This window comes from Bos indicus x Bos taurus, chromosome X (assembly GCF_003369695.1).
Source record: "Bos indicus x Bos taurus breed Angus x Brahman F1 hybrid chromosome X, Bos_hybrid_MaternalHap_v2.0, whole genome shotgun sequence".
Lineage (NCBI taxonomy): Eukaryota > Metazoa > Chordata > Mammalia > Artiodactyla > Bovidae > Bos > Bos indicus x Bos taurus.
This window is the reverse complement of record NC_040105.1, coordinates 39,730,027-39,755,364: the sequence shown is the minus strand read 5'-3', so window position 1 is coordinate 39,755,364 and position 25,338 is coordinate 39,730,027. Positions and strand designations below refer to the sequence as shown.

Below are 25,338 nucleotides of genomic sequence, written 5' to 3'. Positions count from 1 at the left end.
AGTGGAAGATACTGAGAAGAGGTGGAAAGAACACACAGAAGAACTGTACAAAAAAGATCTTTATGACCGGGATAACCATGATGGTGTAACCACTCACCTAGAGCCAGACATCCTGGAGTGTGAAGTCAAGTGGGCCTTAGGAAGCATCACTACGAACAAGGCTAGTGGAGGTGATGGAATTCCAACTGAGCTATTTCAAATCCTAACGATGATGCTAATTTGGAAAACTCAGCGGTGGCCACAGGATTAGCCGCAGGACTGGAAAAGGTCAGTTTGCATTCCAATCTCAAAGAAAGGCAATGCAGAAGAATATTCAAAGTACTGCACAATTGTGCTCATTTCACATGCTAGCAAGGTAACGCCCAAATTCTTCAAGTTAGACTTTAACAGTTTATGAACCAAGAACTTCCAAATGTACAAGCTGGATTTAGAAAAGGCAGAGGAATCAGAGATCAAACTCTGCCAAAGTCCGTTGGATCATAGAAAAAGCTAGGGAATTTTAGAAAAACATCTACTTCACTGTCTATGCTAAAGCCTTTGACTGTGTGGATCACAACAAACCGTGGGAAATTCTTAGAGATGGGAATACCAGATGACCTTACCTGCCTCCTGAGAAACCTTTATGCAGGTCAAGAAGTGATCATTAGAATTGGACATGGAACAACTGGTTCAAAGTTGGGAAAGGAGTATGTCAAGGCTGTATATTGTCACCTGCTTATTGAACTTATATGCAGAGTATATCATCCGAAATGTTGGGCTGGATGAAGCACAAGCTGGAATCAAGATTGCTGGGAGAAATATCAATAATCTCAGATATGCATATGACACCATCCTTATGGCAGAAAGTGAAGAGGAACTAAAGAGCCTCTTGATGAAGGTGAAAGAGGAGAATAAAAAAGCTGGCTTTAAAACTCAACATTCAAAATACTGAGATCATGGCATCCAGTCTCATCACTTCATGGCAAATAGATGGGGAAAAAAAAAATAGAAACAGTGACAGACTTTATTTTCTTGGGCTCCAAAATCACTGCAGACAGTGACTGCAGCCATGAAATTAAAAGACACTTGCTCCTTGGAAGAAAAGCCATGACCAACCTAGACAGCATATTAAAAGCAGAGACATCACTTTGCCGAAAAAGGTCTGTATAGTCAAAGCCATGGTTTTTCCAGTAGTCATGTATGGATGTGCGAGCTGGACCATAAAGAAGGCTGAGCACCAAAGAATTGATGCTTTCCAACTGGTGCTGTAGAGGACTCTTGAGAGGCCCTTGGACAGCAAGGAGATGAAACCAGTCAATGCTAAAGGAAATCAACCCTGGATATTCACTGGAAGGGCTGATGCTGAAGCTCCAATACTTTGGCCACCTGATGCAAAGAACTGACTCATTGGAAAAGACCTTGATGCTGGGAAAGATTGAAGGCAGGAGAAAAAGGGGGCAACAGAGGATGAAATGCTTGGATGGCATCACTGACTCGATGGACATGAGTTTAAGCAAGCTCTTGGAGAGAGTGGGACAGGGAAGCCTGCATGCTAGAGTCCATGGGGTCGCAAAGAGTTGGACACGACTGAGTGACTGAACAACAAAAGGAAGGAGAATGGACAACTCATGCTCAAGACTCAACTCCCTGATGGCTTTCAGGGAAGGGGTTTTTTTTTTTTTTTTTTAATATTTATTTAGCTGTATCGAGTCTCCATTGTGGCATGTGGAATCTGTAGTTGCCGTATGTGGGATCTAGTTCCCCAACCAGGGATCAAATCCAGGCCCCCTGCACTGGGACTGCAGAGTCTAAGCCACTGGACCACCAGGGAAGTCCCCAGGGAAGGGTTTTCACGATACTGGATGCTTGGGGCTGGTGCACTGGGACGACCCAGAGGGATGGATGGTACGGGGAGGGAGGAGGGAGGAGGGTTCAGGATGGGGAACACGTGTATACCTGTGGCGGATTCATGTTGATATATGGCAAAACCAATACAATATTGTAAAGTTAAAAAAATAAAGGGAACATTTGGGATGCGGGTTGCAGCTTGTGGACTTTGTTCTGATTGGTTGGTAGTGAGGTAACAGGGTGGTGTTTCAGGAATCTTAATCATCAATGTTCTGGTTCCAACCAGTCTGGGGTCTACGTGCTTGTGGTCAGCATGTAGGCACCATCCTCCACCTGGGTGGGGTCTTGGTTTCTGCAGAACAACTAAAAGATACGTGTCACATTGTTATGTATATCCCTAGAGGAGGAACTAGGACTCTGTTTTATCACTGAACTATTGTCATTACTTTCTTCCTTACTGTTATTACTTTTCCTTTGTTTCTGAGTTATCTCATTTCCCTAAATAGTAACTGTTTGAGTCTGCTCAGGGAAGGCCTAGAAGAGGAGGAAACTATTTTTTTTTCCCTACAAACAAGAAACATGGGCCAGGGAGGGACTTTTGTCTCCAGTATGGCCCCACAGGGTTCTGCTCAGTTTCATTATTCCTATTTCTAGGCAGAGCTGTCTCTTAAGGTGACATCATTATTTCTTTTACATAAGGCAAGTGACACTGTGTACCGTGGAGTTTCTAGGCCCCAGCTCTCCAAGGGGCTACATCACAGATTCAGTGGGCAGGGAAGAGGTGGGTGTTTGACCAGAGAAAGAACAAAGAGAGAGACAAAGCAGTTCTAAATTCCATCTGGAACCCTCCATGTTTGCCCCACACTACACACAAGGCTTGCCTCAGCTGAGGCAGAATTTCTAGGACACTAGGGAGCCCAGACTTTGCAGGAGCAAGGTTGCTCTGATATTGTGATTTGTAATAAGAAATAGATATTTGGTCTTAGAACGGTTCCTAGGACAGAGTTCCTAAAACCCTTGGAATTTCCTGTGATTAGGGAGATAAAGCTGTCTTTTGTGATATTAATGAGGTGACATCTGGAAAGGCCTTGGTGGTTTTTTAAGTTGTGTCCAACTGTTGCTACCCCATGGACTGTAGCCTGCTAGGCTCTTTTGTCCATGAGATTCTCCAGGCAAGAATACTAGAGTGGGTTGCCATTCCCTTCTCCAGGGGATCTTCCCAACCCAGGAATCAAACCCGGGCCTCCTGCATTGTAGGCAGATTCTTTACTGACTGAGCTATGAGGGAAGTCCATGGAAAGGCCTTAGGTAACCCAAAGATAGGGGCTGGTTGTCAAAGGAACTAACCATGTGATTAGAGGGTAGGAACTTTCCATTTCATCCCCCTCAACCCCAGGGCAAAGGAGGGGACTGGACTTTGAATCAATCACCAATGGCCCATGATTTAATCAATCATGTCTAGCTAATGAAGTCTCCATAAACACCCAAAAGGAAAGGGTTCAGAGAGCTTCCAGGTTGGTGAACACATGGAGATGTGGAGACAGTGGTGAGCCCAGGCAGGGCATGGAAGCTCCATGTTCTTTCCCCTAGACCTTACCCTACTTACCTCATCCATCTGTCTGTTCCTGACTTATAATAACCTAGTAAGTAAAATGTTTCTCTGAGTTCTATGAGCCGCTCTAGCAAATTAATCCAACCCAAGGAACTGTTAGGGGAAGCACACTGATTGAAACTGCCTACCCTGGCCAGGCACCATAGTAACCATTTGCATGAGTTGTTTTACGACAGGAGATCCTAGTAAGGAACACGGAACTAATAAGCCACCACCAACAGAAAGAGTTCGGGAAAGGTTGAAAGGAGACACCACATGTCAGGCCACCTCCCAGAATCCTTCTCTCTGGCATCCATCTTGGCTGAACAAGGCGTGCACCACCAGGAAGGACTCTGAGTCAGAACGACTGGCTAAAGACACCTGGAAACTAATCCCATCACCATAAAACCCAAGACTGCAAGCCACCTGGAAGAGCAGTTCTCCTGGGCTCCCTTTCCCTACTGCTCTCCACCCAGGCATCCTTTCCCAATAAAATCTCTTGCTTTGTCAGCACATGTGTCTCCTCAAACAATTCATTTCCAAGTGTTAGTTAAGAGCTCAGTTTCGGGGCCTGGAAGGGGTCCCCCTTCCTGCAACAGAACCAGGGGGTCATGGGAACCTCTATACTGTAGCCAGTTGGTCAGAAGTACAAGTGACAACCTGAGCTTCTGACCGGTGTCTAAAATCAGTGTGTGTGTGGAGGGCAGTCTTGTAGGACTGAGCCCTTACCCTGTGGGATCTGATACTATTTCTGGGTAGATGGTGTCAGAATTGAGTTGAACTGTAGGACACCCAGCTGGTGTCACAGAGAATTGCTCGTTGTTGGGGACCCCTCCCCCCACCCAACACACACACATTAGAATCGGGTCCAGGAACCCAAAAGAGCTGCCATTCTGAGTGACTCTGGGGCACTGGTGCTGTCAGAGCTGTGGTGATACTGTTAGGGAACCGTTGACCAAAATTGCCCACCTTGGCCAGGAAGGATACTAACTGTGAGTTGTCTCACAACAGGAAGTTCCAATAAAGAACATGGTGCTGCTGTGGAAAACTAACAGGAGAATACAGGAGGGGCCGAAAGGAGGGAGGAGAAACCAGCCCACGATATGTCCCACCAACCTCCCAGAAACCCTCACTCTAGAATCCATCTTGGCTGAGAGATGTGCGCCATTAGGAAGGACCCTGAGTTAGACCAGATATGGACATAAGCAAGATGCCTGGCCAAAGACAACCCCAAAGCTAATCCCATCACCATAAAATCTAAGACTGGGAGCCACGTGGCACAGCAGTCCTCCTGGGTTCCCTTACCCCGCTGTTCTCTGCCTGGGCCCCCATGCCCAATAAAGTCTCTTGTTTTGTCAGCACATGTGTCTCCTTGGACAATTCATTCCTGAGTGTTAGACAAGAGCCCGCTCTCAGGCTCTGGAAGGGGTCCCCCTTCTGGTAACAACAGTGATTATTACTGCTATTACCACTGCTATTATAACTATGACTTTGTCCCATTTGGGGCCACGGCTTAGGAATCTCCCTTTCACAGACATTCACTGTCTCATCCATGCTTCTAGGCTGTTGATCCCTTTAAAGACCAGAACTGCATTTTGTTTACCAAAGGCAAATGGCAACCCACTCCAGTATTCTTGCCTGAAAAATCCCATGGACAAAGGAGCCTGGCAGGCTATAGTCCATGGGGTCACAAAGAATCAGACACGACTGAGCAACTAACACTCTACCAAAGGCAAGGATCATGGAGCACAGTGAATGACTAATAGTAAGTGCTCAGTGAATTATGAGCACTGCTGGGACTGGACCACTCATCCTCTGTGGTCCACACAACAGCAGCATCAGGAAGGACTATCCTCATTTGACATCTGAGCAAACTGAGGCTTGGAGAGGGTAAGTAACTTGCCCAATGTCCACAGCGGTGAGTGCCAAGACTTCAACCTGGTTTTACCCAATCCCAGTGCCTGTAATCTTAACCGCTGTATGAATTTCCTATTGCTGCTGTAACAAATGACCACAAATTTAGTGGCTTAAAAAAACACAAAGTTATCATCTTATAGCTCTGGAAGTCAGAAGTCTGAAATGAGTCTTCAGTTCAGTTGCTCAGTTGTGTCCATCTCTTTGTGACTCCACGGACTGCAGCACACCAGGCCTCCCTGTCCATCACCAACTCCCAGAGCTTACTCAAACTCATGTCCATTGAGTCAGTGATGCCATCCAACCATCTCATCCTCTGTCGTGCCCTTCTCCTCCCACCTTCAATCTTCCCCAGCATCAGGGTCTTTTCAAATGAGTTAGTTCTTCGCATCAGGTGGCCAAAGTACTGGAGTTTCAGCTTCACCATCAGTCCTTCCAATGAATATTCAGGGCTGATTTCCTTTAGGATGGACTGGTTGGATCTCCTTGCAGTCCAAGGGACTCTCAAGAGTCTTCTCCAACAACACAGTTCAAAAGCATCAATTCTTCAGTGCTCAGCTTTCTTTACAGTCCAATTCTCACATGCATACATGACCACGGGAAAAACCATAGCCTTGACTAGATGGACCTTTGTTGGCAAAGTAATGTCTCTGCTTTTTAATATGCTGTCTAGGTTGGTCATAACTTTCCTTCCAAGGAGTAAGCGTCTTTTAATTTCATGACTGCAGTCACCATTTGCAGTGATTTTGGAACCCCCCCCCCCAAATTAAGTCTGCCACTGTTTCCACTGTTTCCCCATCCATTTCCCATGAAGTGATGGGACCAGTTGCCATGATCTTAGTTTTCTGAATGTTGAGTTTTAAGCCAACGTTTTCACTGTCCTCTTTCTCTTTACTCCTTGGAAGGAAAGTTTTTGCCTTGATTCATGGACCTAACATTCCAGTTTCCTATGCAATATTGCTCTTTACAGCATCAGACCTTGCTTCCATCACCAGTCTCATCCACAACTGGGTGTTGTTTTTGCTTCGGTCAAACAGGAGATGGCAAGAGTGAACATCGACATTTCAGGAATCAGCGAACTAAAATGGATTGGAATGGGTGAATTTAACTCAGATGACCATTATATTACTACTGTGGGCAAGAATCCCTTAGAAGAAATGGAGTAGCCATCATGGTCGACAAAAGAGTCCAAAATGCAGTACTTGAATGCAATCTCAAAAATGACAGAATGATCTCTGTTTGTTTCCAAGGCAAACCATTCAATATCACGGTAATTCAAGCTTACGCCCCGAACAGTAACGCTGAAGAAGCTGAAGTTGAACAGTTCTATGAAGATCTACAAGACCTTCTAGAACTAACACCCAAAAGAGATGTCCTTTTCATTATAGGGGACTGGAATGCAAAAGTAGGAAATCAAGAAATACCTGAGTAACAGACAAATTTGGCCTTGGAGTACAGAATGAAGCAGGGCAAAGGCTAACAGAGTTTTGCCAAGAGAACGCACTGGTCATAGCAAACACCCTCTTCCAACAACACAAGAGAAGACTCTACACATGGACATCACCAGATGGTCAACACCGAAATCAGATTGATTATATTCTTTGCAGCCAAAGATGGAAAAGCTCTATACAGTCAGCAAAAACAAGACTGGGAGCTAACTGTGGCTCAGATCATGAACTCCTTATTGCCAAATTCAGACTTAAATTGAAGAAAGTAGGGAAAACAACTAGACCATTCAGGTATGACCTAAATCAAATCCCTTATGATTATACAGTGGAAGTGAGAAATAAGATTTAAGGGACTAGATCTGATAGAGTGCCTGATGAACTATGGACAGAGGTTTGTGACATTGTACAGGATACAGGGAGCAAGATCATCCCCAAGAAAAAGAAATGCAAAAAAGCAAAATGGCTGTCCGAAGAGGCCTTACAAACAGCTGTGAAAAGAAGAGAAGCAAAAAGCAAAGGAGAAAAAGAAAGATATATTCATTTGAATGCAGAGTTCCAAATAATAGCAAGGAGAGAGAAGAAAGCCTTCCTCAGTGAACAGTGCACAGAAATAGAGAAAAACAATAGAATGGGAAAGACTAGAGATCTCTTCAAGAAAATTAGAGATACCAAGGGAACATTTCATGCAAAGATGGGCTCGATAAAGGACAGAAATGGTATGGACCTAACAGAAGCAGAAGATATTAAGAGGTGGCAAGAATACACAGAAGAAATGTACAAAAAAGACCTTCATGACCCAGATAATTACGATGGTGTGATCACTCACCTAGAGCCAGACATCCTGGAATGTGAAGTCAAGTGGGCCTTAGGAATATCACTACAAACAAAGCTAGTGGAGGTGATGGAATTCCAGTTGAGCTATTTCAAATCCTAAATGATGATGCTGTGAAAGCGCTGCACTCAATATGCCAGCAAATTTGGAAAACTCAGCAGTGGCCACAGGACTGGAAAAGGTCAGTTTTCATCCCAATCCCAAAGAAAGGCAATGCCAAAAAATGCTTAAACTACCGCACAATTGCACTCATCTCACACACTAGTAAAGTAATGCTCAAAATTCTCCAAGCCAGGCTTCAGTAGTACGTGAACCATAAACTTCCAGATGTTCAAGCTGGTTTTAGAAAAGGCAGAGGAACCAGAGATCAAATTGCCAACATCCACTGGATCATCGAAAAAGCAAGAGAGATCCAGAAAAACATCTATTTCTGCTTTATTGACTATGCCAAAGCCTTTGACTGTGTGGATCACAGTAAACTGTGGAAAATTCTGAAAGAGATGGGAATACCAGACCACCTGACCTGCGTCTTGAGAAACCTATAAGCAGGTCAGGAAGCAACATTCGAACTGGATATGGAACAACAGACTGGTTCCAAATAGGAAAAGGAGTACGTCAAGGCTGTATATTGTCACCCTGCTTATAACTTATATGCAGAGTACATTATGAGAAACACTGGGCTGGAAGAAGCACGAGCTGGAATCAAGATTGCCAGGAGAAATATCAGTAACCTCAGATATGCAGATAACACCACACTTATGGCAGAAAATGAAGAGGAATTAAAGAGCCTCTTGATGAAAGTGAAAGAGGAGAGTGAAAAAGTTGGCTTAAAGCCAACCTTCAGAAATGAGTCTTATGGGGCTATAATCAAAGTGCTGACAGAGCTGGTCCCTTCTAATGGCTCTGAAGAATCTAGTCTTTGCTCCTTCTGGCTTCTAGATGATGCTGATATTGCTTAGCTGGTGGCTGAGTCACTCCAAAGTCTGCTTTCATGGTCACATGACTTTCTCCTCCCACTATTCTGGCCTCCTGCCTCCTTCTTAGAAGGACTCTTGTGATTATATGCGGTCCATTTGGGTAAGCCTGGGTGATCTTCCCATCTCAAGATTCTTAACTTCATCACAATCTGCAAAGTCCCTTTTGCCATATAAGGTAACACTTGCAAGTTCTGAGAATTAAGATGTGGATATATTTGTGTGTGTGCTAAGTTACTTCAGCCTTGTCTGACTCTTTGCGACCCTATGGACTGTAGCCCGCCAGGCTTCTCTGTCCATGGGATTCTCCAAGCAAGAATACTGGAGTGGGTTGCCATGCCCTCCTCCAGGGGATCTTACTGACCCATGGATTGCACTGCATTGGCAGGCAGGTTCTTTACCACTAGTGCCACCTTGGGGACCCATTATTTGGTCTATTACAGCCACTCTCTGTACTGCCTCCCTTACAAATGATGATGGGATGAATTAATGAAGAAACAAGTGGTACAGGACTGAGTGCCCCGAGTTTGAGTGCTTCCCAAAGCAGGCAAGGACTTGGGTGCAGGTGGTTTACTTGGAAGCACTCCCAGAAAACCCCAGCAGGGCAACGAGGCAGGATTAAAAAGCTGATAGGGGTATAGAGACGAGCTGGTTGTCCCTGTGGGCAACTGGGGCCCTATCCTGTTAGGGACCCTCTTTGGAACCGTTTTAAACGCATCTCAGAATCATCCCACTGAGGACATCTATATTAGTGCCCTAGGGCTTGGGTGACAAAGCACCACAGACTGGGTGGTTTACAACAGAAATTGATGGCCTCACAGTTCTGGGGGCTTCCCAGATGGCACTAGGGGTAAAGAACCTGCCTGCCAATGCAGTAGACACAAGAGATGCAGGTTAGGTCTCTGGATCAGGAAGATCCCTGGAGAGGAAATGGCAACACACTCCAGTATTCTTGCCTGGAGAATCCCATGGACAGAGGAGCCTGGTGGGCTACAGTCCATGGGGTCACACAGTTGAATACGACTGAAGTAACTTAGTGCACACGTACATTTCCGGAGGGTGCAAATCTGAAATCAAGGTGTCAGTGGGATCTCTTCTTTCTGGAGGCCTTAGAAAAATCCATCCCAGGCCTCTCCTTCAAGTTTCTGGGGACTGTTGACACTTCTTGGTTGTCCTTGGCTTGTGGACACATCACTGTAATCTCTGCCTCCATCTTCATGTCACCTTCCCCTCTATGTGTCTTCTCCCTGTCAATTCTCTAAGGGCACTTATCTTTGGATTCAGGTCCACTTGAATAATCCAGGATAATCTCATCTCAGGATCCTTAACTTCATTATGTCTATGAGACCCTTTTCCCAAAGGAGGTCACATTCACAGGTTCCCTATGGACCTATTTTTGGGGGGCCACCCTACAGCCCACTACAGCTGTGAAGCTGCAGTATTTATGCACAGGCTCTCCCTCCACCTTAGCTGCGGTTGCCTCTGGTGGTGTGAAACCCTGGCGCAGAGCCTTGTCCTCTACCAAGCAAGCTCCGGTGATTCCACAGAAAGTCCAAGGCAGGGAGGCAGAGAGGGAGGGGTAGGTATTTGACGTGGGAAGTGGTCAGCAGGCTCAGGCACTGTCTACCACGGTGGCGGGTGCACCCAAAGGTGGCCCAGGGGACACGGCAGGACCATCCTACAGGGATGCGTAGCATCTGCTTCGGAGAGACGGATGACAGACAGCCTTCCTGCACTGCTCTCAGTATTCCCCCCGCTCCCTCCCTCACCCAACTCCTTAGGCGTCCTGGCCTTGTTCGGCCTCTGGAATAGATGAATCAGCAGGAAAAACTCTTGTCTGCCCAGAAAGCCAGAGAAAGATCGAGGCTCAGGGTGTTGCCCCTCCCACACAAGCAGGCCCGGGAGTTTGGCTTTGCAGCAGCCCAGCCGATGACGGATGAGGCCGTACATCTTCCGAAGCAGGCCAAGCGGAAAGAGGGGCGGGGTGGGGGTGGGGGCGGGGGGGAGAAGTAATTAGTTTGATGAATCTTCTTTTTAAGTCGTTCCCTACATGGAGCTCTCACGGCGTTATAGGCTCAGTGATGCATTCCCTAAGTTTTATGAATCCTTAAACATGGGCCATTTTTCAAAAGAGAGAAGTGAAAATAATCATCTGTCGGCACAAGCCCTAGGTGTCCCTGGTCTGGAACAAGGACACCCGATGGGGCCCCCAGGCCACAGAGGGCTTCGGAGAGTCAGGATGAGGCTCAAGGCTTCTCACTGGTCCCTGGGCCTCCAGAAGTGATGTGCGTTCAATATTCAACTCCGTCCTCAGCAAGCCTCTTCTATGTTCCTGCCCTGTGTTCCAAGCTGGGGCTGGGGAAATAAGTCTGACCCAGTTATATCCTGCATAAACCCACAGCATAGTGTGGCCCGTGGAAGACTAGGCCAGTAAACCCTCCTCACTAGGCTAGGTGGCGCTCTCTGCCTGTGATGGACAGACTGCAAAATTGGCCCCAAATGGCAACCCACTCCAGTACTCGTGCCTGAAAAACTCCATGGACTGTCACCTGAGGAGCCTGGTAGGCGACAGTCCATGGAGTCGCAAAGAGCTGGACACGACTGAGTGACTTCACATGTATCCTTTGGTAGTACCCTCCCACACCGACCTTGAACTTGGGTATTGACTTGGTTTGGCAAGTTGCAAACAGTATGGTAAGCCAAGGTTTAAAAAAGCACTTGCATGGCTGTGCTCGTCCACTTGCTGCTCTTGGAATCTTTGGCTACCGTGTCATGGAGCCCAAGCCAGTCGCGCAGAGGACCAGAGCCGTGGTCCAGTTAGCCCTTTGCTCCAGCTGACAGCCAGACCCCCAGAAGCAGAGCTTCCTCGCTGACCACAGTCTGTGGGCCAGGAATGGGCCACAGTCAATAAAGGAAACACCACTGGGCAGGTCCCCACTGAAGCAGCGGGGGTGCAATCCTATCAGGGACCACTGGGGGCTCTGATATCTCAGCTTTTGGACTTGACATCTCAGCTTTTGGTGGTCCCCATGAGGACCCTGGCTTCCCTAGTGGCTCAGTGGTAAGGAATCTCTGCCTGTCAATGAAGGAGACACAGATTCCATCCCTGGGTTGGGAAGATCCCCTGGAGAAGGAAATGGCAACCCACTCCAGCATTCTTGCCTGAAAAGTCCCATGTACAGAGAAGCCTGGTGCACTATAATCCACGCAGCCACAAAGAGCTGGACACGACTTAGTAAGTAAACAACAACAAACGAGGAGTACCCATCTGAGCTTCCAGTGGGGCCACTTGGGCTTTATTATTAGGCTGATTCCAGCCTAGAACAATTTCCAACCTTGACCTTAATGCTCCTCCAGAAAAACGAAGTTCTCTTTCCATTCCCTTTGGGGGCTTTTTGACGATGGGAGTAACGAGCAGAACTGAGAAAGCTTTGATCTTGTTTCTAACTAGAGGTTAGTCCCCAGATTGTAAGCTCATTTTAATGGGTGGAAGAAGGGGGCGGGCAGGGGGGCTTCTCTGGGGGTTGAGTTTAACGCAAACAAAGAACACACCCCTTTCTCTAGGAGGTAGGTGGTTACTGGGCCACTGCCCAGGCTGGGTGGCTTTGCCTCCGGCCAGGCTGATGGACATACCTCCCCCACCGAGGAAGCCCAATCTGGCATGTTCTAGACTCCATCTCTACTTCACTTACTGCCAGACTGAAAAACACAGGGGCACCCACAGCAGCCATTCAAGGAGACAAAACCAAAAACAGTCAGGTCTAGAAAAAATGGCTTTCCCGCTCACTTTTTAAGATGAGACCAGTGTCCACGGTTCTAAAAGCAGTAACTTCTTTGCTCTCTCCTGTCCTCTCAATGACCACAATCTCTCTCCCTTTGACCAGCAGTGTCCACAGAACCGCAAGTCCCTAGAAATGCCCTTTTCTTGGCTAAAGCTAAATTGGTCATGAGGGCCACATGGCCTTTCTGTGCCAGGCTGACCTGCCATTGGATAAGGGGGGGGGGGGCGGCACATTCCTGGCACCGTTTGCCTGTGCTGAAGCCACATCCCCTGTCCAGTATCAAAGACAGGTAGTGACGCTGGCCTGGTCTAGTGGGCAGACACATTGGCCTCTGAGTGTACACTGAGGAAGTGCATGGCTGACTGGCGAGCACCAGCCTGGAGCCCAGAGCACAGGACCTCCCAGCAGAGGCCTGTCCCTGAGCTTCGTTTTTACCTTTCCCTCGAATGGGGGCCTGCCGCAGCAGCTGGGCCTCCCGGTCATGCTCCAGGGGAGAGGCCCTCACTTTGGACACCTCTGGAGCTGTGAGTCTGTGGGAGAAATGGCAGAGGTCAGCACCAGGCCTACTTCCTGACTAGTTCTTGGGGAATGGGAGGGTGGGAATTGCGGGTAGGAGGGAGGGTACAGACCTTCTCACCGACAGTCCTGTTGAAGAGGCCATGTCCCTACGGCTGCCCTTTAACACCTTTCCTGCCTAATGAGATCACAGCAAGTAGCAGAAAAAGTATGTGTGGGTGAATGAATGTGTGTGCGTGTGAGCGTGTGCCTTTGTATATATGTTTGAGAACATAAGTATTTGAGAATGCGGGTAATTTGTGTGTGTGCGTATTGTGTACACATGCATGTCTGTGTGTGCACATGTCTGTATTTGTGTATGCTTGTGTATGCATCTGTGTGCCCATCTAGGCTGCGACATCTCTGGGACCAAGGGGTCACAGAACTCTCTAGGCCTAAGAACTAGAGGTGAAATCCGGAGTCCTTGAGAGTCACTTGGTAATGGTATTTCCCCCTCCAATCACAGGCAGGAGTTGTGGCTCCCTGACAATGACCCCGCCTTTGCCCTTTCCACCCTCATCTCTGCCCTGTCGCTATTGGTCAGGGGTGCTGGAGCCCAAGTGCCAGCATCTCCATTGCCATTAATATCCCCTGTCCACACCCCACCCTCCAAGCAGCCAGATGATGTGGGAGTCAAACTGCCATATCCGAGGGTCACCTGTTCCTGCCTGCAGAATGAGAGATGAACAGAACCATCATTTACTGACAACTTAGCATGTGCCAGGCTCTGTGACTCTTGGCCTGTGGCCACATGCCCTCCCCATCTTCCCTAGCGGCCCCTTCCAAATACCCTCTGTGTACTCATATCCTCATCCCAGGGGCTACCTTCAGGGGACCCTAACAAAGCAATGAGTTGGAGCAAAGAATCCAGGCCCCGGGGTGGGGGGGCAGTCTCAGCACCTTCTGGGTTCCCTTTGGAAGGCAGCTCTCCCCCCCGACCCCCCGACCCCACCAAAGAGCACATCATCTCTGCTCCCTGTGGGCCTCAGCCCTGCCTGGGGCTGAGCAGGTCAGATCAATGCTGGGGCAAGTGTCAGCAAGACAATTGTGATAGATCTCAAGCCCCATCTGCCAATATAGCCTTCTCCGTAATAAGGAACATTTTGAACTCCACCTTTTGGACTTCTATGTCTATTTCTCAATTGGCCGGGAGGAGAAGAAAGGAGTATTATTAATTGATCCTCCGGAAACCCCAACATTTATCACTGTATTCCCAGAACCCAAAAGTGCCAGGAACCTAACAGGGGCTCATTAATATTTGTGGAATGGAAAAAAAGTGACATAGCAAGATTCACACCCAGGTCTTCTGCCTTCCTCCAAGGCCACGCTGCTTTTAAGTTACCCTGTGTGAGAGGGGAAGGCCGGAGAGAGACTAAGGGGGCCAGGGGAGAGCAGCAGAATGGCCTTGATGCCTGGCTCTCCCAAGACAACGTTCTCTGTGGGCCACCGCCCAGGGGCGAAGTTGGCAGCTGCCAGGAGGGAGAGCAGGGGCTGGGCTGGAGAGGTGCAAATATCTGCGCGTTACCCTGCCAGCCACATCTGATCACAACCCTGTGTGTTTTGACCGAGAAGCTCTACCTGCCTCTCGGGATTGATGTGAAGATTAATGCCTGTTTAGCAAATTACAGCTTCCCCAGCACCTCCTGCTCCTGGGAGAGAAGGCGCCTTGGAAACGGAAAATAAAAACAAACCTCAGCGCTCCGTGTCAAGGCTTGGCCACAGCAATGACAGCTGGGCCCAACTCGACAGAGCGTGGAGGCTTAGCAAAGCGAGGTGAGGCCCAGGGCGCACCAGCAGGAAGGTGGAGGTCCTCAGGCTCTGGGGCACAGGGTCTGAGGGGGTGCGCAGGATGGGGCAAGGCCTTTCTGGAAAGACAATCAAGAGCGGCTAGTGGCCAGGGTCTGCGCCCTCTCAGGGCCAGAAGAGAAAGCGGGATGGTGTGGGGAGGGGAGTCCTGCCCCCATGCTGGAGGGGTGGCTCTGTCTGCCCTGCCACTCTCTGAGGCTGTCTCTGTTGTCTCCAAGGCAGGAAGGCTGATCCCTTTCTTCTGAGGAACTCAGAGGGAGAAACTGGGGATTATGGCGACTTTCGTTCCACTTGAGGTGAGAGATGGATTGTCGAGATTGTGGTAAATGAATCCTCAGCTGATCGTGTGTGAATAAAGGGCCCACCGGGAAGGCCAGGGACAGGTCCGAAGGGAAAGAGCCTACAGCAGGCACAGGTGTGGCCCTGATGGCCCCGCACTCCCAGTGTCTGCACATCAGCAGGGTCCTCTGTGCGCTCGGGTGACCTCCGTTGGACAGGAGGGTCTGCTCCTGGCCCTACGCAGGCCAAGCTCTCAGCAGGTGCCCACAGGAGTCAGAAGATAATTAGTCAGCTTTTGGCCCCGAGGTAGGGGACTCGGAGACAGGCGTGTTGAACGCCGTGGCCTGTGGCAGTTATTCCCTTGATAATGCAACCTTCCTTTTCCTGGCTGGCCTCCCCTATACCACTGAGTTTCCTCCCCAACAAACCAGTTAAGCTCAAATCTTGCTCTGAGTCTGCTTCTGAGGGAGCCCAAACTAGGTCAGAATGGAAAGAAGGGATTTGAGGAAGCAAGAGTCTGGAAAACACCACAGGGCCATAAACAAATCAAGTGGTTGCCACTTAGGAGAAAAAAGACATTATGTCCATGCTCATCAAAATCTCTCTCTCTCTTTTTTAAATTCCATCTTCTCCCCCTTATGAACAGTCTCTATTTTTCCAGAACTGCAACAAGGTGCTAACAGAACTTGTCCATCTGTGAGTGAAAAGATTTCCTGATGACAGGAGTCCAGCTGTGACCAGCCTGGAGTGACTCTGGCTGCCACATGCTGCTGACTGCCCTGGGCTGGGCCACTCACAAGGTGGGCACCACACAGGGTGGCCACCCAGCAGGCTGGAGACACAGAGCCTTATCTACGGATCAGCTTCTCCTCGCTCCTTCCACCCTCTTCTAGACTTAAGTCAGGTCTCGAACCCGGGCCTTTCTGGCTTCTGAGCCCACACCTATGCTTTTCCTCACCAAACCTCACAACTGCTCCTCTAGGAGTCTGAAGGGCCAGACACCAGGTCAAATCATGGACACCAGGGGAGCAGCTGGTTGCCTTGCATCTTGGAAGGTCAATGTCCCTATCTGTAGAGAATTCCCCAAATTCTTCTGCTCCAGGAGATAATGGCCCATCATGGGCTGGAAGGCCCCAAGTGTGGGCTCGGCATTATTTCCAGGGAACTGAGGTAGCTGGTTTCTGAGGGATTCAGGCTGTCCTGTGGGCAAATCCAGCCCCACCCCCACCAGCCCTGATTCTGTGAGGCCAACTGGCTGTTCTATTAGCTTCTTCTGCAGAAGAAACTACCACAGTCCTGAGCAGCTAGAAACAACTGATTCTTTCTATTTTACAATTTCATAGGTGAGGAATTTGGGTGGGGTTGATGGCACAACTCTTCTGCTTCTGGAGGCTTTCCTCGCGTATCTAGAACTTCAGCAGGGCTGCTTGCCAGGTTGGTCTCAGAGTGAGCTTTCCAGCATGAGGTCTCAGAGTAGTCACGCTTCTTACCTGAGGACCCTGGACTCCCAAATGAATGTTCCAGAGAATCAGGAGGAAGCTTCATGACCTTGTATAACTGAACGCCTCAGAGGTTACAAAGGGTGCTTCAGCAGTCACAGCCCACCCAGGTTCAAGGGGAGAGGCCATAAACCCCACCTCCCATTGGAAGGAGTGTCAAAGACTTTAAGGCCATGTTTTAAAAGTGTTATAAGAACCCAGCTGTCCAAGTTTGGCTTCGGCACTCCAAGCCACAGCCCTTTTTCCACACGCCTTCTCCCCTTGACCCCCGCCACTCTCCCACCAGCAAGATAGCCAATGTTCACCTTCTCTCTCAGGAAATACTCTTTCATCTTAAGTGTCAGGGTCTTCATGAGTTACTCCCCAGAGGGGCATTTTTACGTGAAAATTGTGGCCTCAGAATGGTGTGGCATACCCAAAGGAATGCATTGCTAATGGTGGAATTTCAGGCATTTACCACAGGACAGTAGGGGATACATTTTTCGACCAAGGGACTTTCCTGCTGCAGACAGCTGGCCGCTCAATCTGCCCTCAGCCCATAAACACCAAACTGTGGCCACAGGGGGCCCTCACAGCAGCCTGGACAGCAGCTTTCGCATGGCGGTTCCCCGGCCTGAGAATCAATACTCAGCTTGTCGAAGGGGAAGAGGTGAGGTTTCTGGACCACGCTGGTGGCCAGCTCAGAGCTACCCAGGTGCAGTGCCGCACGGTGTAAGGGGCGAGAATGAAGGTGCTGATGTGCATAGAACTCAAGTTTGTTGGACAGTTAAAATATTTATGTACCACTGGCTCCCTCAGAGCATCCCATTTCATTTTCCTCATTATTTTGTTTCTCAGCACTAACCTGTACATTAGCAACAACTGCTACTGCTGCTAAGTCGCTTCAGTCGTGTCCGACTCTGTGCGACCCCATAGATGGCAGCCCACCAGGCTCCCCCGTCCCTGGGATTCTCCAGGCAAGAACACTGGAGTGGGTTGCCATTTCCTTCTCCAATGCAGGAAAGTGAAAAGTGAAAGTGAAATCGCTCAGTCTCGTCCGACTCTTACCAACCCCATGGACTGCAGCCTACCAGGCTCCTTTGTCCATGGGATTTTCCAGGCAAAAGTACTGGAGTGGGGTGCCATTAGCAACAAAGACCATGTCAAAAAGAAAAGGAATAATGACCTGATGCCAGGTGGCACGAGTGGTAAAGAACCTGCCTGCCAATGCAGGAGACATAAGAGACTCGGGTTCGATCTCTGGGTCAGGAAGATCCCCTGGAGGAAGGCATGGCAACCCACTCCAGTATTCTTGCCTGGAGAATCCAATGGACAGAGGAGCCTGGTGGGATATAGTCCATGGGGTCGCAAAGAATTGGACATGACTGAAGCAACTTAGCACACATGCACAATAATGCTAATTTTGGGGAGCAGAGCAGAGAGGACCCCACACTCCATCTCCTGCTTCTGCTGCTGCTTCTCCCTTTCCCTCACTCCCTTCATGTCTCTCTCTCTCTTTCCATATCACATAAAGACTTATTTATCTTATTAGTTTTCTTGCCTTGGTTTGGCCTGATGTCAGGATGAAGTGGGTATGGCTGGTACATTTCAATTTTTTCAGATAACTCTCACACATTTCCACACAGGTTCCTTTTAACATATCCCATCCCCACCCCTCCTTTCAAAACAAAGCTCGGAGTGCTTAGTTTCATGGGGGAGAGGCATCTGGGAGGTTCTGAGAGAAGGCAGCAAAGATATTATGAGTCACTTTAAGTTAACACTTTACTACACGCGGACACTGTTCTAGTATGTAAGTGCTAAATGTTTTCCATGTATTGGCTCCACTGAACTGTCATGACAGTCTGGGAGGCAAGCCCCAGAATGATCCCTACCTGACAAAGGAGGATTCTCAGACCTGGTGAGGTTAAGCAAACAGCCTGAAGACAGAGAGCGGGGAGGCGGCAGAGGGGAGAGTTGAACCCAGGTGGTCTGTGGGTATTGTCTGTTGATCCAGTAGACCACGTACTGATTCTGGTCCTCTGCCTTTGGCCTGTACTCCTAGGATGATTCCAGGCAACTTTAGGTCAAGGCTGATTTCAAATAGATGAGGGGGCCTGGTGCTGAGGTGAGAAGGAAGTAACTCAGAAGGCTGGCCTGGAGGTACGGCCAAGGGCGACTCTGCTTTGGGAGCATGAGGGGCTCTGGACTGCTTGGAAAACAAAATCAAAGACCCCTGTTGCCAAATGGAGGAGAGATGTTTGGACAGTGAAAATAGCGAGCTCTGCTTGACCCTGTAACCATAAGGAGCACACCCTGAGCCTCCTCTTCTAGACAGAATTCTTCTAGGAACATTCCTCCCAAGCCACACAGAGGCTGCCTGTGTCATTAACCCTGGAAGGGCCAGACCCCTGATACATGCTCTGTGATTCAGCAAAGCAGACAGCTTCTGCCTGGACTTCATTTTGCGAATGGTGCCAGTGTTTGAGAGTTATTTCCAGGTCTTGGTAAAAAGGACATTGCTAGGAGCCAGGAAATCTGGGGTCTGGTCCCCCCTCTTTGCTATAACTTGCCATGGGATCTTGGGCATCTCACCTCTCCCTTAACCTGAGTTTCTGTTTCTTCATCTAGAAACTTGTATTATTTGACTTCCACGTTCCCACCAGCCCTGAAATCTTACAATTCTCACATGAATCACCAAGGTGAGTCACCAAAACCTCTCAAACCCCAGGATCAACTTAAGCTTGGAGAGAGTAAGAGAGCAGAGAGGGAAGATGTTGATGTAAGCTAGGCAGTCTGGAAGCAGGACAAGTGGATGAAGTTGTAGGAGTCTCAGTCTGAAGGAGCATCAAACCCTGCCCCCTCACCCATGCGTCTCTGCCTTATAGATTAGGAGTCAAAAATCCCTTTAATGGGGACACATCTCCCATTAAGGAATGATTTCCATCCAGAAAGATGTAAGTGCAAATCCTCCAGACAGAGAATTACTTCACAGTTAACTTTAGACTAAAGTGTAAATGACTGCCACAAAATATATTTTTAAAAAGTAGGTCTTGACAGTTGGGAGCCTGGGTCTAAGAGCTTGAAGACAGAGGGGTGAAAGAGCAACTGAAAGAGCAGAGGCTACAAGAGTCCAGTAGCACGCTTAGTCTACAGCCCAAACCTGCTTTATACACTCCTATCCCCCATTTCCTCGCTCTAATGCAGGGGCCATGTTGGGGAGATTTCTGGTTTCAAGAACCAGAGAGGAGAGTCCAAACAAGCTGAGATACTGGGAGGCACCTGGAAGGGCTGTGTCTGCCAAGCCTGCCTTGTGTCCGGGTAAGCAGCCAGAAAGACGACCTTGTTTCCTCAAGGGCTGGGGAGCGAGACACGGTGCCCAGCTGGCTTGGAGCCCAAGGCAAAGGGGCGCGGGGAGGGGAGCCAGGATGTGCTGAGCTGGCAGGCTGGGCATTGCCCATGCACAGCCCTGCATACATTTTGTGCCTTCAATGTCCTCACCTTGGAGAAAAGTAGTAGCTTGTGCTCTAACCAGCTGTCCCCGTGTGTGATGTTTCACTTGATTTACTAAAGGGGAAAAACATTTGTTTCTCAACGCAGACATCCAAGAGAGCCCTGTGTGATGAATGACACAGGAATCAGCACAGAGGCTGCCGGAGTCCCAGCCCTGTTGGCGACCAGCATGCTCTGAGCCTCAAGGAGGGAGGGAAGCAGGGACCGGAGCCCAGGCACCCCTGAGCACAGACAGAGCCAGGGGAGGAGGAGGTTGGAATCAGCTGTGTCTATTCCCAAAGTCCAGACTCATGCAGACTCAGGCAGGGGATGTGGGGCAGCCTCAGGTCTGAGAAATCCTTAGTGGAGCATCAGCCATGGGGGCCTTACCAGGCAGGAATATAATTTATGCTGTTGTGAGGCTTGGTGTGAAGATACACATCCAGCACTTAGGATACACAGCGAGCACTCAAAAACTGATACTGCCGCTAATAACTATCCTCTCCAGCAGGAATGAACTTCTGGGGGGAATGAGGGCTGTGGGTGCCCCCAGCTGTCCCCCTCCCACCTTCCTCAGCCCCCGCCCCACCCCTCAGCTTTAGTTCTTTGCCTCTTGTTCCTCTAAACCCACTTGGAAAGGCTGGCTTTGCTGTATCGCCTGGCTGAGCCCCAGGTTCACAGCACTCACCTAGACCTGGGCTCAAGGTAGGAGGGACAGAGCTGGCTTCAGCCACCAGCATCAGGTCAGGAGCTTCCTGAGGACCGGGGCGGGGAGGGACTCCTCTCAGTCAAGCCAGGGGCTAGAAGAGCCTCAGGTGCAAAATGCATGCTTAATAACCAGCAATACAGGCGCCACAGGGAAAGTATGAAGAAGCACTGCGGTGATGTCCCTTGTACCAGCGGAGAATCCCACGGTTTTTATTCTGGTCCCCAACACAAAGGCCACGAGGGGCTGTCGCGCTCTGGCTTAGGGGCTCCACGGGCGAAGCAGATCCTGCGAGTTCCCACGGAGTGGAATTTGCTCCTCCTGGTTTACGTGGTTACGCTCACAGAACGAAAGGATTCTTCCAGAGCAATGTCATTTTAACAGCGCAGTGGTAAGAAGCAGCACGAGGCCAACTCCAGCCTCCCATTTATGAAAACAATAGCTCAAGTTTATGGTATTAACAGTTACCACAGGCACTTCATTTGTCCCGATGCCCCCTCTCCACAAGCATATAAATATATACACATAAACACACACAAATATGCACATATAGTACACACACATATTTATACACACACACATAAATACACATACACACATCCAAACACCAAGCACAAACTCACAGAAATGCATACACAAACGCACACACAGAAGCACAGATACACCCACATACACACATGGAATAAAGCAGACAAATACAACCTGCTCTTTAGGAAGTGACTATGGATGGAGCCTCTTAATGGCATTGGGATATGTGTGTGTGTGTTCATTCATGTCCGACTCTTTGTGACCCTGTGAACTATAGCCCGCCAGGCTCCCCTGTCCATGGGGATCCTCCAGGCAAGAATCCTGGAGGTCAAGTCATGCTTCCTCCGGATGCTCTAGGGAAGAATCCTTTGCCTCTTCCAGCTTCTGGTGGCTGTCTGCATTCTTTGTAGCTGTATCACTCTCATCTCTGCCTGCGTCTTCACGCGGCCCTCTCATCTCTGTGTTTTCTCCTCCTCTGTCTGTTATAAGGGCATCTATCACTGTATTTAGGGCCCACCTCAGTAATCCAGGATGATCTCATCTCTTTAACTTAATTACATCTATAAAGCCTCTTTTGCCAAACCAGGTCCCACGTACAGATTCCAGGCATAGCTTTTGGGAAGCCACCATCCAACTCATTACAGAAGGGCTGTTGTGATAACTCTAGGCGGGGTCTCCAGAACTCCAAAAATGACTCCCAGAAGCCTGCAATTGTGACCTGCCAGTGGGGGAGGGCCAACATCTTTGCCATAGGAGCCCCCAAAGGAACAGTTGTCTTTAAAAATCTATTGCTGGAGCTCAGAGCTTGGAATTAAGAAACTGTCTCTGCTGCTACAGCAACTGTCTCAGGACACTAACAAAACTGGTGAGTGGGAACTGGTATGCTGCTGTGGAAAATTCTGTGTCTTCTTGAGCCCATCAGTAGTGACTCAGTTACCTACACAGAATAGGTCGTTGTGGTGGACTCCTGTTTGTTGTCTATCTGGTATTTACTCTCTTTAATTTCCAGGAAAACCCTTCTGATTTTCACTTGCAGAGCCACTGTGTACCAGCTATCAATGGCTGTGTAACAAAACTCTTCCCAAACTGCATGACTTCAAGCAACAATAAGCATTATTTCCCATAATTCTGTGAGTATGCTCAACTGGGTGATTCTTCTGATCCTTGTGGTGTCTGGAGGCCCAGCTGGTCTTGTTACCGAATCCAAGCTTGCTCTGCTTGGTGCATGAGAGGCCAGTGAGTCCAAGAGACGAGATGTTGAGGCAAGGAATATGACTTTATTCAGAAAGCCAGCTGACTGAGACGATAGCAGACTAACATCTCAAAATAACCATCTTGTCAGGGTCTGGATGCCAGGTTCTTTTATGGATCGGAGATGGGGGAGGTGAGGAAACAAAATAAAAAAGACCATTTAATTCTTGCAAGTATCTCCTAGAATGGCAATCCTCAGGCAGGGGGGATGTGTTAGTTTCATTTTTCTTACAGTCATTTGCAGGTGAGCACTTTAATTTAAGGGTCAGGCAGAGGGGGGCAGGATTCTCTGACACAGGCCATTATGTATGATTATAAAAGTCACAGAAACAGATCTAGCATGGAAGAGTCAAAACTGACTCTTCCCTGTTACAATCCTTACTGTTTCAGATGGCTCCAACCACACAGCTGGCAGGTTATGCTGGGTGCTGGCAGGGAGTCCAGCTGAGGATACTGGCCAGGGCTCCAAGATTCTCCCCAATGTGGGCCTCTCCACCCGGCTGCTTAAACTTCCTTAGAGCATTCCGTGAGGGTACATTCCACGCATGCAAAAGCAGTATCCACAGATTTCTTAAGGTCCAGCCTTGAAATTTACCATATTTTTTTGCGGTTAAAACAAGGTTTAAGGCTGGCCTAGATTCAAGGGGAAGGGAAATGGATTCTACCTCTCAATGGGAGGAGTGGAAAAGAAGTTGTAGGCAGCTTTCATCTGCCACTCACCCCTAACTGCTCCCAAACCATGGGGTTCCAGTGGAGCTGACACCCCTGCCTGGAGTGGCTCTTGACTCATGCCAACCTATTGGAACATCTTTTCGTCAGCAACAGTGACTGGACCAGGAATGGTCACCTGATGCCAGTCAGGTCAGAATAGCAATCAGACTCACTCGGGGGACGTTCACTAGAGCTCTCAGGAAAATATCCTCTTTACTTTCCAGGCCAAACTTGAACCAGAGTAAACATGAGGAGACGCTGCCGCCATCTTACCATCAGTAGAGAGCCTAAGGATGAAGCCAGGGTGACAGACAGGGAGAAGCTGAGTCTCGATGACACTGTCTAATTTCTGAATACAGCAAAGTCTCGTCTGACTTGGACTGCTGGTGGGTATCCCCAGGCTGATCCTGCTACCCTGGAAATGTGCCAGGGAAATCGGTTGAGGCTCTTCCTGTCCTTCCTCATCACCCACTGCCAGGTGGCATGAGAGAATAAAAGCAAACCTCAGGTGGAATTTGGCCAGGTGGATGGATGGTCATTAGGAAGCAGGTACAAGGACAGCACTGTGACCTGTTCCTGCAGGCCTGTTAACGTCCTGCTCATCCGCAGGGTCTCCGATAGGCACTCTGTATGCAGGGCTCCTTCTGACAGTGATCCTCTCTTGGCGGGGTCAGCCAAATTTCGGGGGGCTCAGGCACCACAGTCCTCTGAAGATGGGGACGTGGCAGGGGGCCAAATGGAACTCCGGATTAGAGCATGGTACTGAGGGTGCCAGGGGTCCGTAATCTTTTTTTTTTTTAATTATCGAACTATAGTTGATTCACCATGTTGTGTTAGTTTCGGGTGTCCAGTAAAGTGACTCGGTTATACATATACATGTATTCTTTCTCAGATTCTTTTCCATTATAGTTTATTATAAGAAACCGAATATAGTTTCCCATGTTACATAGGACCTTGTTCTTAAATCATATATCTTAATATTTCTAAGATACCTCTGCTAATTCAAAGAGCTTCTGATGTAGATTTTTTATCTTTTTGGTGTAGATTTGATCTGGTAGCCACTTCTGGGGAGAAGGCAATGGCACCCCACTCCAGTACTCTTGCCTGGAAAATCCCATGGGCGGAGGAGCCTGGTAGGCTGCAGTCCATGGGGTCGCAAAGAGTTGGACACGACTGAGCGACTTCACTTTCACTTTTCACTGTCATGCATTGGAGAAGGAAATGGCAACCCACTCCGGTGTTCTTGCCTGGAGAATCCCAGGGACGGGGGAGCCTGGTGGGCCCCCGTCTGTGGGGTCGCACAGAGTTGGATACGACTGAAGCGACTTAGCAGCAGCAGCCACTTCTGGAGTCTAGGTTCCTGATTAGTTTGTTCCAAATGCTAATTAACTGTGCCTAGGGCTGCCGTCTATGGGGTCGCACAGAGTCAGATATGACTGAAGCGACTTAGCAGCAGCAGCAGCAGCAGCAGGGTAGGTGTTGGTAAAGGAAATGGCAGCCCACTCCAGTATTCTTGCTGAGAAATCCCATGGACAGAGGAGCCTGGTGGGCTACAGACCATGGGGTCGCAGTCAGACACAACAGTGACTAAACAAAAAACAAAAACAGAAGAGCTATACTTACACATACACACATCACTCTGTACACACAGAGATGTTTTACACTGACTTGTCACACAGATAATATAGCACCATTCTAAAGGGATGAGATGCCACATACGACCTTTTTATAAGAAGCTCACCCTTTCTTTGATTTCACCAAGAAGGAAGGCAGATGACTAACAATGAAATCTTTAAGCCCATCAGGGGCAGCTCTGTGATGTGAGGGACTTAGGGAATCTCATTCTGGGGTCCTTGAAAGACTACAGGGAGGCCCCAGAATATCTAGGGATCATTGGAATCATAAGGAAAATTATCTGTGTCAATGCATGTGTGCATTCAGGGTGTGGAGGTAGGGAGAGGGTAGAAGCTTCTATCAGATTCTAAAGAGAGTCTTGAGCCCCAAGTGTTAAGAGTCTCTGAACTTGGCACAGTTGGGCAGAGCGGGTGTAAAGAGATGACCTGGGCAAGCTTTAGCAATTTCCCAGTGGAGTCAGATCTACCAGTCTAGGACTTGTGCTCTGCAAAGGAGATTTCGAAATAATGATGCAGGGTCAGAGAGTGGGTTA

General features: G+C 48.7%; 2 long non-coding RNA genes across 2 annotated transcripts in view; one reads left to right on the top strand and one right to left on the bottom strand.

The window, feature by feature from the left end:
• Positions 1 to 25,338, bottom strand: part of LOC113887675 — a 65,578-nt gene that overhangs the window by 17,112 nt on the left and 23,128 nt on the right. The gene's annotated exons all lie outside the window — the stretch shown is intronic.
• Positions 14,464 to 23,934, top strand: LOC113887673. The gene is made up of 6 exons (XR_003509790.1): positions 14,464 to 14,696; positions 14,948 to 15,025; positions 19,115 to 19,185; positions 19,691 to 19,804; positions 22,246 to 22,339; positions 23,396 to 23,934. It is a non-coding gene; the product is annotated as an uncharacterized LOC113887673 (long non-coding RNA).